Below are 14,975 nucleotides of genomic sequence, written 5' to 3'. Positions count from 1 at the left end.
TCCCCATGAGGCTGGAAAATTCTGCCTGTTTTTACATCACTGAAGTGTCCTAGACGCTACAACAGTGTTCCTGTATCTGATACTCAATTATCAGTTGGATAAACGATCAGCATAGAGCACCTGTCCCTTCCAGATCAGTCTCAGGCCACATCTGTTCACGGCAGCCACCACTTTTCTCACCAGTGCTGGTCTCCCCCCTAAACCCCACCTCCTCCATCCCACACCATCCCTCCTGCACAGCACAGGACACAATGAGAGTTCTCTTTCACAAAAGGTGTACCTAGGCCCAAGGGTCATATACTGAAGACAAATGTGAATGCAGATTAGACACTACTTTCTCCCTCTAGGAATTAGGTTTGCAACCAGGACTAAGAGCTCTAGAACTAAAGGCAGGGGGGCAGCAGGTAAGCAGAGAAGACACAAACTAACTGAAATTTAATAAGGATGAGAAACTATCAGATCCTGTCTCTCACTCTGGAATCTGCTTTTTAAAAAAGATGGGGGGAAAGATGGAAAGAATGATCCAGAACCGCCCTAGAAGGAGGAGAAGAGATAGATGTATCTCAAAATTCATCTTGCAAATCCACAGAGACTCCTGTGTGCAGGGGCTCACTGGGCCTGTGGGTAAAATGAGAGGCCCAAGGACCCCTGAGACTTTCCCAGACTGGGGGACACCAGAGGAAATGGAAGCAGAAACTTACACAAGAACAAGAACAGGCCTAAGTCTCCATAGAAACATAGAAACAAAAAAAACTGAAACAAGCAAAACTTGGGGGCTGAGTCCCGACCCAGACTTGAGCCTAGGCTGTCCTGGTCACAGGAAACTCTGGCTGCACAAGGTCCTGGAAACAGGAGAGATCTGTGCCCATGATTCACAGCCTGATGGGACAAGGGTTTGACTGAAGGGACCAGGACAAGGGAGCAACATTGATGAGAGAGCTGAGGAGAGACCTTATCAAAGCCCAGGATGCACTGAGCACCGACTGGGCACAGTCCTGTCCACGCTGGCTCCTCACAGCCTCTCCTGTCCCCACCCCCAGAGGATGCACAGAAAACATGCAGACCCTGGAAGTTCTCAGAGTTTCTATTTATTTACTGTCTCAAACTTCATGAGTCTTCTTTTTTAACTAACCAATCAACCCACAAGGAAAGCACAGAAGAAAACAAATGTGCATCTAAAGTTTTATGTTCAAGGAGAGAGTAAGAGCCGCAGCTCCATGGGACACAAGGCACAGATAGGGACAGAGAGGTCCGTGCCCCCTTTGTGGGAACAGGACAGCACATGAGGGAAAAGGCAGGGCAGCGTGGGGCAGTGTGGGGCAGGGGAGCGACAGATGTGGGCTCCCGCCCTTTTGAGGGGACACAGAGAGCCAGGCCCTCCCCGGGGTTCTGAGACTTTGCCCTGACCCCTCTCCTCCTGCACGGTGGTCAGGTGACTTTGTCATCCTGTCTTCCTGAGTCCTGACCCAGGGGCTGTCTGAGGAAACCAGGGAGAGACCCACAGGCTGGGCTCAGCCCCCTTTTCCTCCATAGTCCTTCACAGAATATTCACTGAACTGGACTTTTACCTCCCACCCATCACCTCCTTCACTCTGGACTCTTCTAGAAGGAAACTCACCTCCAAGGCACTCAATAACAGAGAGCGAGCTAGCCCTGCTAACAGAGACGAAGGGACAGGGGTTTTCTCTTTACACCTGGAGAAGCTCTGCCTGATGTACCAGCCAGAGATTCCCATTGAGGCCAATTTCCTTCTTGTTGATTAACTCTACTGGTCGCACAATGTTGGTAACCCCCGATCATCAGGAATCTAATCCGTAAAAGTGAGTTTGGCCCCTGCCGACAGAAAAGTGACCATCCAGCACAGCAGTCAGACTCACAAAGCTCCTATGTTTTCCCAAACAATATATCAGTGACTCCTGTGTTTTAACATGACTTTCATTCCATAGCCCCAAGATTCTCTGTGTGAGCCCTGGACATTTCCTCCGTCCATGGATGCACAATTGTTATGTATATTTCCGCTGGAAGAGTGGACAAGCTTTAATCGCCTCCAAGTTGCAAGTGTTCAGTGCAGTCAAACGACCTTCACCAGCATCCATGCATTTCCTGTGTTTGAACTAATACCTAAGTTATGTGCATATTATTGGGGCACTTGGTATTATTTTCTTTACCCTGATTATCATAAGGAGGCAATGGGTTTGCAGGCAGCCCCAGAGTATAGTAAATAGTAGATGCAAAGAATATCTTGCTACGCCCTGTAGATACTTATTAAAACTCTGTGGGGGCGCCTGGGTGGCGCAGTCGGTTAAGCGTCCGACTTCAGCCAGGTCACGATCTCGCGGTCCGTGAGTTCGAGCCCCGCGTCGGGCTCTGGGCTGATGGCTCAGAGCCTGGAGCCTGTTTCCGATTCTGTGTCTCCCTCTCTCTCTGCCCCTCCCCCGTTCATGCTCTGTCTCTCTCTGTCCCAAAAATAAATAAACGTTGAAAAAAAAAATTTATTAAAAAAAAAAAAAAACAACTCTGTATAACAACATATTTAAATCTGAGAATTCCACTGCTTAGAATTCCTTACCTCTCCTTTTTCTCACCCTGTGTCTGCAGCCCATCCCTCCATCTCTCTCATGACTCAGGCCCTCTCCTCCCCTTAGTCTCCACCACCCTCTCCCTGCTGGATTGTGGCCCTGGTGCCCCGCATCACCTGCTACTGGGACTCTTCTTCCCACAGGGTCAGCGATCCTGCTAATGTGAGTCAGGTCACGTCATGTGTTCACTGAAAATGCTCCAGTGGCTCCATCTCACTCTTGGGAAGCCTCTAGAATGTAAGGCTCATGAGCACAGGGGCTTTGAGCTAATTTGGTGACACCTGTATCCCCAGGATAGAAAGCCTAGTAGGCTCTAAATTAATTGTTGTTGAATACATGAATGAAATATGACTGTATTAGAACTTCACTGCATCACATAAAAACCACTAAATGGTATACACCGAAAAGTCAGGAAAGGTTTGGTTTCATGCAACTAGTGTGCATGGTAGTTCACATTCATTTCAGCGGAAAAAGTGCAATGTGATTTGCTGCATAGTGAGCCTGTATACTCATTTCCTATTACTGCAGAGCTAATTACCACCACTTAGTGGCTCTAAAGGACACTCATTAATTTTTTAAACATTTATTTTGGGAGGGTGGGAGGGGCAGAGAGAGGGGGAGAGAAAATCCCAAGCAGGCTCTGCACTACGAATGCAGAGCCTAAAGAGGGGCTCGAACTCACAAGCTGTTGAGATTATGACCTGACCTGAAATCAAGAGTCAGACGCTTAACTGACTGAGCCACCCAGGTGCCCCAACACACATTCATTTCCCTACAGTTTTTTAGTCAGAAATCTAGACATGATGTAGATGGCTTCTCTGTTCATGATTTCACAAAGCTGTGTTGTCATCTTTAGGTGGATTTCTCCTTCAAGTTCATACAGAGCTGGAGGCAGAATTCTGTTTCTTACAGTTATAAGGCTGAAGTCTCCATTTCCTGCCAGCTGGAATGGTCCCTAGTGCCCACAAGCATTGTTGGCCATTGTGCCTCTCCATTTTCAGCGCCAACAATAGGGAACCCATTCACATTGAATCCCTCTCACACTTCGAATCCTTTTGCTCAGGAAGAACCAAGTCCTTTTAAAAACTCACCTGATTAGGGCCGTCCAACCTAAGGTAATCTCCCTTTCTTAAGGTCAACTGATACGAGACCTTGCTTGTATCTTCAAGGTCCCTGCCCAGCAGCACCTACATTAGTGTTTGATTGAATAGCTGAGGGAAAGCTGAGTAACCAGGAGCTACTTATTGGAGGTTCTTCATGCAATATGCCTGTCATGGCACTCCCACTACTGGTATGTATCTCTTCAGGGCCCTATCATCCCCAGTGATATTAGGCAGCCAATTCTCAGACAACCTTTCCTGCTGTGATCCCTGTCCAGTAGAGGAAAATACCCACAAGTGTATTTGTGCAATCCCCAGGGGAGGATGGGTGTTAAATGAAGCGTGTGTGTTCACTCTTAACACTTGTGGCACGGGATGCACTCACACCAGGTGTCAGCTGGGTCATATGCCTTCGGAGAGTTCTGGGGACCAGCTTGTGCCTCCGCCACAAGGACCCCTTTTATATTTTCTGGCAGGAGTTTTAGGGAAGTTGTCATCTTAGTCCTATAACCCAGTGTGCACACCTACACTGTAGACTACCATATAGACATTGAGATGCTATTTCCAAATCAGAAATGATTTTTTGTTTCACTAAGTTTTGAAACATTTAGAAATAAGGAGCCCAAAGAAGTGTTTCAACTTCTTGGTTTTCCCTGTTTCACCACCAAGGGGCTGGAGGAGGAGGTGCACAGGGACACAGACACCTCAGCAATGGCACCGGCTCCTGAGCTCTCCTCGCCTGCAATCCCGCCTCACCCCTGAACCTGATCCCTGTGGAGTCCAGGGCTGCTCAGAAACCTCATCCTGTCCCCACTGATGCCCAGTCTTCTGCTCAGACACCTCCACCTGGCTTACAGTTCAGACCCCACTCAGGCTTCTCAGTCAGAATCCACCTGAGAGCAGAGCAGTGGGGGATGTCCCCGTACCTTTCACCCCACGTGTGGCCACAGGACTAAGGAGAGAAGACCCAGCTGCCTTTCTCCTCCTCAGCCAGGCCCTCCCTAGGGTCTCCTTCAGCTCCAGCACCTGGACAGGTCCCCGGACACGAGGGGGCACCCTCATCCCAGATGATGTTCAGCATGTGAGGTTCTTGTAAAAGTCACACTGATAAAACCTGTGTCCACCCATAGACAAATGGCTAAGGAAGATGTGTGGTATATACACACATATACAAATACACAAGATAGACTATTATGCAGCCACAAAAAGGATGAGATCTTGCCACTTGTGACAACATGGATGGACACACAGGGCAGTGTGTCTGCTACGTGAAAGAAATCAGACTGAGAAAGACAAAGACCATATGATTCCACTCATATGTGGAATCTAAAAACCAAAACAAAGAAACAAATTGCAGAATGAGACCTATAAATACAAAGAACTAACTGATGATAAATACAGAGGGAAGGGGGTTGGAGGATGGGCACCAGGGTGAGGGAGTGGGAGACACAGGCTCCAGTTCTGGAGGGAACAGGTCATAGGAATAAAAGGCACAGAACAGGGAATATCATTAGTGATACTGTAACATCATTATGTGGTGACAGATGGTAGCTACACTGTGCTGAGCAGGGCATGGTATAGACACAAAGTGAGTCACTGTGTTGTACACTTGAAACTAATGTAATCTTGTGTCAACTATATTCAAACTGAAAATTTTTTTCAAAGAAATTAATTAGAAAGAATAAACTGTAAAAATACCAATTTTCTTAATAGGTGATGGATATTGTGGTAGTTTTTATATTCTTTGAAAAATTTCCCTCAATTGGATATTTTTTTTCTAAAGTATATATATATATATATAATTTTTTAATGTTTTTATTTATTATTGAGAGACAGAGAGACACAGAGCGAGAGCAGGGAAGGGGTAGAGACAGGGGGAGACAGAATCGGAAGCAGGGTCCAGGCTCTGAGCTGTCAGCACAGAGCCCGATGTGGGGTTCGAACTCACCAACCGTGAGATCATGACCCGAGCCAAAGTCGGTCGCTTAACCAACTGAGCCACCCAGGCACCCCTCTAAAGTATATTTTTTAAGTTTGTTTATTCACTTTGAGAGAGAGGGAGAGAGTGAGCATGAGTGGTGGAGGGTCAGAGAGAGAGAGAGAGGGAGAGAGAATCCCAAGCAGGCTCCTCACTGTGTGGTGGAGACCAATTTATGCCTTTAACCCACCAGCAGTGACATCATGACCTGAGCCTTAACCAAGAGTCAGACTGAGACACCCAGGTGCTCCTTAATTGACAATTTTTAAAAAGTACACATTTTGTGAAGTAAAATAGTTTAACAATTAAATCCAACAAGTAATGAGTGGGGGGAAAGCCACACTGAAATAAGTGCACAGGAAAAAACTGGAAAACCTACTTGAAATGGAGAAATTCGTAGGAACAGACAACCTACAAAGACTTAATCATGAACAAACAGCCAACCTGACAAGACCCATAACTAATAAGAAGGTCGAATCACTGTCAAAACAGAAAGACATATCCTGGATCAGATGGCTTCACTGGAAAATTCTGCCAGCCATTGGAGGAAGAATAAACACCAGTCTCCTCAAAGTCTTCCAGAATTGACAAGGAGAGAACACTTCCTGACTCGTCTATGTTGCCAGCATTACCAAGATTCCCCAAAGCAGACAAAGACACTACAAGAACAGGAAACCAGTTTCACTGCCCTTGGACCCAGGCTCCACAGCACAGTACACGAGCCCCAAGCCTTTAACAGAAACCAACCTTGAATTGTGTTCTAAAATCACCTGACCCTGGGTGCCTGGGTGCCTCAGGCAGTTAAGGGCCTGACTTTGGCTCAGGTCATGATCTCGTAGTTTGTGGGTTCAAGCCCCGTGTTGGGCTCCCTGCTGACAGCTTGGAGCCTGAAGCCTGCTTTGGATTCTGTATATCTCTCTCTCTATGCCCCTCCCTCACTCACACTCTGTCTGTCTCTCTCTCAAAAATGAATAAACATTTAAAAAGTAAAATATGGGAGGAGCAAAGATAGCAGAACAGCATGGAAGATTTTTTTGTGTCTTGCGTCCATGAAATACAGCCAGACCAACACTACACCACCCTATACACCTAGAAAACTGATTGTATGATTAACACAACAATCTGCACATTCTGAACCACAGACTTCAGCAGGTACATGGTGCAGAGAAGTGAATTTGGGGAGCGAGGAGACACTGAGGGTGGGGAACTGCTTTTGCGGGCAGAAAGAGGATGAGAGGATGGAGACTGGGGAGGGGGGAGAATACAGGAAAAGCACCCATCCCCCAAAACAGCTGTAGAGAAAGTGGAAAATTGGAAACAGACACAGGGACTAAACTAAAAAGGGAGAAAGGAGAAAGGAGAGGGCTTAAATTCCATTCAGACTATAAACAAGGGGAGCGCAAAGGCTGCAACTCCGCAGCTTGATACCTGGTGATGCTCTGGTGGGAAGGGCAAATCCCCAGGAGCAGAGTGGGGTCTGGGAGGTTCTCGGGCTGCACGGGGAAAAGCGGTTCCACTGCTGGAATGACATTTGGTAGAGACTGTTGAGGCCACCTGGTCCTAGCAGACCTCAGAGAACGGCCACATTCACTGGTGCTGGAACAAGGTCAAGGGTGAAGCCTGGTGCCAGATGTGTGTTGTGATTTTCCATAATCCCTGAAACACTGCTGCTACACTATCCTGCGAACTTTTCCTGGGGCGGGCTGGCATCTGGCCGTAGTCTCAGGGCACTGGCAGCAGCAGGGTCCAGCAAGCATTCCTGGGGGCAGCTGACATTCGGCCATTGCTCATTCAGCCACTGTTCAGTGAGACCCTCCCACAGAGGGGTGGAACAGGTCAAAGCCACAGTCCTTCGGAAATAAGGGGCCGAGGAAAACAGCCACATCTGAGACAAAACTTGGGAGAGAGGTACTGCCTGGGGCCTGGTCACGGAGAGTGAAAAAGTGGGGAGTGGATGAAAGCTGAAGAAGGAGGATGGGTGCGTGATTGCTGATTCGGGGGAACAGGGTGGGTAGCTGGGTGGCGCCATATTCATGACTCCCATGCATGGGAATGGGCATGTGCACGTAGGAGCACCACAACAATCCACCCCAGTAGGCTAAAAGCGCCATTTAGTGGAGAGCAGAGCCATTACACTGAGCCCCGCCCAACTGGGCAACTTCGCTCTCAAGAACACAAGTCTCACCACCTGCTTAGTTTATGGAGTATGAAGCGCTACATAGACTGACTTCCAGGGGAAAATGAAGTAATTTTGGTCCTATTTCAATCTGTTAGCAGGTTCATCTATTCAATTTTCTTTCTTTCTTTCTTTCTTTCTTTCTTTCTTTTCTTTTTTCTTTTTCTCTTTACATGTCTTTTCTTTTTCTTGAATACAGAAATAGAAAAATTTCATTTTTATTTTCAATTTTTATTAAAAATATTTTTCTTTAATTTTTATTACTATATTTTTTACTTTTATGTAAATTTCTTCAAATTCTATTGTAATTCCATCATTTTATTTTATTCAACTTCAGTGTATTCACCTTTTCAAATTTTCAAACAAATTCCTTTTTATTTTAGTTTCTTTATTTTTATTTTTTTCGCTTTTTCATTTCTTTTCTTTTTCTTGAATGCAGAAAGAGAAAAATGTCAGGTAAGGTAATTTAAGGTAAACTTCAATTTCTATTAAAAATATTTTTATTCAACTTTTGTTACTATATTTTTTGCTTTTATGTAAACGTTTTCAAATTCTATTTTACTTCCATCATTTTATTTTAGTCTACTACAGCATATTCACTTTTTCAAATTTTCAAACTATTTCCTTTTTTTCTTTCTTTTTGATTTTATCTTTTTTCTCTTTTTCATTTCCTTTCTTTTTTCTTGAATACAGAAAAAGGAAAACTCATATTTATTTTTAGTTTTTATTAAAAATATTTTTCTTTTTTTCTACTACATTCTTTACTTTTCTGTATATTTTTTCAAATTCTATTTTACCCCCATTATCTCATTTTAGTCTATCTCAGTGTATTCATTTTTTCAAATTATCAAATGATTTCCTTCCCCCCCCCTTTATTTCTCTAATCTGTCAAACCACTTTCTACACCCAACCAAAACACACCTAGGATCTAGCATCATCTATTTGATTTTTGTGTGGGTGTGTTTTTAATTTTTAATTTTAATGTTTTTTTAATTTTAATATTTTTATTTTCAATTTTTATACATCATTAATTCCTTTCTCCCTTCAAAATGATAAAATGAAGGAATCCATCTGAAAGAAAGAGCATGAAGAAATCACATCCAGGGATTTAACCAACACACATACAAGCAAGATGTCTGAACCAGAATTTAGAATCACGATAATAATAATACTAGTGGGAGTCAAAAATAGGTTAGAATCTCTTCTACAGAGATAAAAGAAGTAAAAAATAGCCAGAATGAAATTAAAAATGCTGTAACTGAGCTGCAATCACAGATGGATGCAGCGGCAGCAAGGATGGACGAGGCAGAACACAGAATCAGTGATATAGAGGACAAACTTATAGAGAATAATGAAGCAGAAAAAAAGAGGGAGGTGAAGGCAAAAGAGCACGATTTAAGAATTAGAGAAATCAGTGACTCATTAAAAAGGAACAACATCAGAATCATAGGGGTCCCAGAAGAGGAAAAGAGAGAAATAGGGGTAGAAGGGTTATGTGAGCAAATCATAGTGGAAAACTTTCCTAACCTGGGGAAAGACACAGACATCAAAATCCAGGAAGCACAGACGACCCCCATTAGATTCAATAAAAACTGACCATCAACAAGGCACATCATAGTCAAATTCACAAAATACTCAGGCAAGGAGAGGGGCGCCTGGGTGGCGCAGTCGGTTAAGCGTCCGACTTCAGCCAGGTCACGATCTTGCGGTCCGTGAGTTCGAGCCCCGCGTCGGGCTCTGGGCTGATGGCTCAGAGCCTGGAGCCTGTTTCCGATTCTGTGTCTCCCTCTCTCTCTGCCCCTCCCCCGTTCATGCTCTGTCTCTCTCTGTCCCAAAAATAAATAAAACGTTGAAAAAAAATTAAAAAAAAAAAAAAACTCAGGCAAGGAGAGAATCATGAAAGCAGCAAGGGAAAAAAGTCCCTAACCTACAAGGGAAGACAGATCAGGTTTGCAGCAGCCCTATCCACAGAAACTTGGCAGGCCAGAAAGGAGTGGTGGGATATATTCAGTGTGCTGAATCAGAAAAATATGCAGCCAAGAATTCTTTATCCGGCAAGGCTGCCATTCAAAATAGAAGGAGAGATAAAAAGTTTTCCAGACAAACAAAAATTAAAGGAGTTTGTGACCACTAATCCAGCCCTGCAAGAAATTTTAAGGGAGACTCACTGAGGGGAGAAAAGATGAAAAACAAACAAACATATATATATATATATATATATATATATATATATATATATATACCCAAACCAGCAAAGACCTTTCAGAGAACACCACCAAAAATTCCAACTCTACAAGCATCATAATGGCAATAAATTCATATCTTTTAGGACTCATTCTAAACATCAATGGACTCAATGCTCCAATAAAAAGACATAGGGGACCAGAATGGATAAGAAAATAAGATCCATCTATATGCTGTTTACAAGAGACCCACTTTAGACCTAAAGACACCTTCAGGTTGAAAACAAGGGGATGGAGAACCATGTATCATGCTAATGGTCAACAAAAGAAAGCCAGAGTAGCCATACTTCTATCAGACAATCTAGACTTTAAAATAAAGACTGTATCAAGAGATGCAGAAGGGCATTATATCATAATCAAGGGGTCTATCCACTAAGAACCCCTATCAATTGTAAACATTTATGCGCCAAATGTGGCAGCACCACAATATATAAATCAATTAATCACAAACATCTTTATGTTTCTTTAAACTTTCTTTAAACTCATCAATAGTGATACCATAATAGTAGGAGACTTCAACAGCCCACTCACAGCAATAGACAGATCATCTAATCAAAAAATCAATAAGGAAACAATGGCTTTGAAGGACACACTGGACCAGATGGACTTAACAGATATATTCAGAACATTTCATCCTAAAGCAGCAGAATACACATTCTTCTCCAGCGCACATGGAACATTCTCCAGAATACACCATATACTGGGACACAAATCAGCCCTATGTAAGTACAAAAAGATCAAGATCATACCGTGCATATTTTCAGACCACAACACTATGAAACTGGAAATCAACCACAAGAAAAAATTTGGAAAGGTAACAAATACTTGGAGACTGAAGAATATCCTACTGAAGAATGAATAGGCTAACCAAGCAGTTAAAGAGGAAATTAAAAAGTATATGGAAGTCAATGAGAATGGTAACATCACAACCCAAAACCTCTGGGATGCAGCAAAAGTGGTCCTAAGAGGAAAGTATATAGCAATCCAGGCCTTCCTAAAGAAGGAAGAAGGATCTCAGATACACAACATAACCTTACACCTTAAGGAGCTGGAAAAAGAACAGCAAATAAAACCCCAAACGAGAAGAAGACAGGAAATAATAAAGATTAGAGCAGAAATTAATGCTATTTAAACCAAAAAAAAAAAAACAAAAAACAAAAAACAAACAAACAAAAAAAACAACCAAACAAGCAAACAGTAGAACAGATCAATGAAACCAGAAAGTGGTTCTTTGAAAGAATTAACAAAAGAGATAAACCACTAGCCAGACTGATCAAGAAGAAAAAAGAAAGGACCCAAATAAATACAATCAAGAATGAAAGAGGAGAGATCACAGTCAACACAACAGAAATAAAAACAATAATAAGAGAATATTATGAGAAATTATATGCCATTAAAATGAGTAATCTGGAAGAACTGGACAAATTCCTAGAAACATATACACTACCAAACCTGAAACAGGAAGAAATAGAAAATTTGAACAGACCCATAACCCGTAAGGAAATTGAATTAGTAATCAAAAATCTGCCCAAAAAATGAGTCCTGGGCCAGATGGCTTTCCAGGGGAAATCTACCAAACATTTAAGGAAGAGTTAACAGCTATTCTCTTGAAACTGTTCCAAAAAACAGAAATGGAAGGGAAACTTCCAAACTCTTTCTATGAAGCCAGAATTACATTCATTCCAAAACCAGACAGAGAACCCACTAAAAAGGAGAACTATAGACCAATTTCCCTGATGAACATGGATGCAAAAAAAATCCTCAACAAGATATTAGCCAATCGACTCCAACAATACATTAAAAAAATTATTCACCACGACCAAGCGGGATTCATACCTAGGATGCAGGGCTGGTTCAATATCTGCAAGACAATTAAAGTGATTCATCACATCAATAAAAGAAAGGACAAGAAGCATATGATCCTCTCAATAGAAGCAGAGAAAGCATTTGACAAAATACAGCATCCTTTCATGATAAAAACCCACAAGAAAGTAGGGATAGAAGGAGCATACCTTGAGATCATAAAAGCCATATATGAATGATCCAACGCTAATATCATTCTCAATAGGGAAAAACTGAGAGCTTTCCCCCTAAGGTCAGGAACAAGACAGGGATGTCCACTCTCACCACTGTTATTCAATGTAGTATTGGAAGTCTTAGCCTCTGCAATCAGACAACACAAAGAAATAAAAGGCATCCAAATCGGCCAGAAGGAGGTCAAACTTTCACTCTTCGCATATGACATGATACTCTATATGGAAAAACCAAAAGATTCCACCAAAAAACTGCTAGAACTGATTCATGAATTCAGCAAAGTTGCAGGATATAAAATCAACGCACAGGGGCGCCTGGGTGGCTTGGTCGGTTATGCGTCCGACTTCAGCCCAGGTCATGATCTCACGGTCTGTGAGTTCAAGCCCCGCGTCGGGCTCTGTGCTGACAGCTCAGAGCCTGGAGCCTGTTTCAGATTCTGTGTCTCCCTCTCTCTCTGCCCCTCCCCTGTTCATGCTCTGTCTCTCTCTGTCTCAAAAAATAAATAAACGTTAAAAAAAATCTAAAAAAAAATCAACGCACAGAAATAGGTTGCATTCCTATACACCAACAATGAAGTGGCAGAAAGAGAAATCAAGGAATCGATTCCATTTACAGTCACACAAAAAGCCATAAAATACCCAGGAATAAATCTAACCAAAGAGGTGAAAACTCTATACACTGAAAACTATAGAAAGCTTATGAAAGAAATTGAAGAAAACACACACACAAAAAAGGAAGAAGATTGCAGTTCCTGGATAGGAAGAACAAATATTGTTAAAATGTCGATACTACCCAAAGCAATCTACATATTCAATGCAATCCCTATCAAAGTAACACCAGCATTCTTCACAGAGCTAGAATAAATAATACTAAAATTTGTATGGAACCAGAAAAGACCCTGAATAGCCAAAGTGATCTTGAAAAAGAAAACCAAAGCAGGAGGCTTCACTAACCCAGACTTCAAGCTATACTACAAAGCTGTAATCATCAAGACATTATGGTACTGGCACAAGAACAGACACTCAGATCAATGGAACAAAATAGAGACCCCAGAAATGGACCCACAAATGGATGGGCAACTAATCTTTGACAAAACAGGAAAGAATATCCAATGGAATAAAGACAGTCTCTTCAGCAAGTGGTGCTGGGAAAACTGGACAGCGCCATGCAGAAGAATGAACCTGGACCACTTTCTTACACCATACATAAAAGTCAACTCAAAATGGATGAAAGACCTCAATGTAAGACAGGAAGCCATCAAAATCCTCGAGGAGAAAGCAGGCAAAAACCTCTTTGATCTTGGCCGCAGCAACTTCTTACTCAACACGTTTCTGGAGACAGGGGAAACAAAAACAAAAATGAACTACTGGGACCTCATCAAAATAAAAAGCTTCTGCACAGCAAAGGAAACAATCAGCAAAACTAAAAGGCAACCGACGGATTTGGAGAAGATATTTGCAAACGACATATCAGATAAAGTGTTAGTATCCAAAATCTATAAATAACTGATCAAACCCAACACCCAAAAAACAAATAATCCAGGGAAGAAATGGGCAAAAGACATGAATAGACACTTCTCCAAAGAAGACATCCAGATGGCCAACCAACACATGAAAAAATGCTCAACTCACTCATCATCAGGGATATACAAATCAAAACCACCATGAGATACCACCTTTAACCTGTCAGAATGGCTCACATTAACAACTCAGGCAACAACAGATCTTGGCGAGGATGTGGGGAAAGAGGATCTCTTTTGTATTGTTGGTGGCAATGCAAGTTGGTGCAGCCACTCTGGAAAACAGTATGGAGGTTCCTCACAAAACTAAAAATAGAACTACCTTACGACCCAGCAATTGCACTACTAGGCATTTATCCACAGGATACAGGTGTGCTGTTTCGAAGGGACACATGCACCCCAGTGTTTATAGCAGCACTATCAACACTAGCCAAAATATGGAAAGAGCCCAAATGTCCATCGATGGATGAATGGATAAAGAAGATGTGGTATATATATATACAATGGAGTATTACTCGGCAATCAAAAAGAATGACATCTTGCCATTTGCAACGACCTGGATGGAACTGGAGGGTATTATACTAAGTGAAATTAGTCAGTCATAGAAAGACAAATAGCATAAGACTTCACTCACATGAGGACTTTAAGATACAAACTAGATGAACACAAGGCAAGGGAAACAAAAATAATATAAAAACAGGGAGGGGGACAAAATAGAACAGACGCATAAATATGGAAAACAAATTGAGGGTTACTGCAGGGGTTGCGGGAGGGGGAATGGGCTAAATGGGTAACAGGCACTAAGGAATCTACTCTGGAAATCATTGCTGCACTATATGCTAACTAATTTGGATGTAAATTTTAAAAAATAATAAAATAAATAAACAAACTAAAATAACCTGACCCCAAACTCACTCACTTACAGATACCACTGATGCATGCATGTTTCATGTTGATGTTGTATGAAACAATTCTAACAAATCAGGAGTTGGGGGTTTGGGAGTGATGGTGACACAAAAGAGGAATCCATAGGGTGGGGATTGGGGATTATCAGGAGCAGGTGGCAGCAGTGTCTCCTTCACCCCCATGCCTGCTGTCATCTCCTGAAGAGGGACTGTCACCTTCCAAAACAATGGGTGAGTTCCCTCACATGGCTGCAACTGCAGAGAACAGATGCACAGTTACAATAAAGCATGGAAAGGCTATGTGAGATTAGCAGCAACACAGACACCTATACATGCAGGTGTGTGTGTAGGGTGTGGGGTCAGAGGAGAGACTGGGCTGCAGAAAGAGAAATAATTGGATAAGGGAGGAAAAGGACCCCACATAGAAATAAACAAAACATC

General features: G+C 42.5%; 2 protein-coding genes across 16 annotated transcripts in view; one reads left to right on the top strand and one right to left on the bottom strand.

The window, feature by feature from the left end:
* The window catches only part of LOC123609586 (DLA class I histocompatibility antigen, A9/A9 alpha chain-like), a 592,486-nt gene that overhangs the window by 379,651 nt on the left and 197,860 nt on the right, over positions 1 to 14,975 (top strand). The gene's annotated exons all lie outside the window — the stretch shown is intronic.
* LOC123609590 (DLA class I histocompatibility antigen, A9/A9 alpha chain-like) overlaps positions 1 to 14,975 on the bottom strand; it is a 400,187-nt gene that overhangs the window by 298,303 nt on the left and 86,909 nt on the right. The window lies entirely within an intron of this gene.

Source organism: Leopardus geoffroyi, chromosome B2, assembly GCF_018350155.1.
Source record: "Leopardus geoffroyi isolate Oge1 chromosome B2, O.geoffroyi_Oge1_pat1.0, whole genome shotgun sequence".
Taxonomy (NCBI): domain Eukaryota; kingdom Metazoa; phylum Chordata; class Mammalia; order Carnivora; family Felidae; genus Leopardus; species Leopardus geoffroyi.
This window is presented reverse-complemented; position numbering and strand designations above follow the sequence as displayed.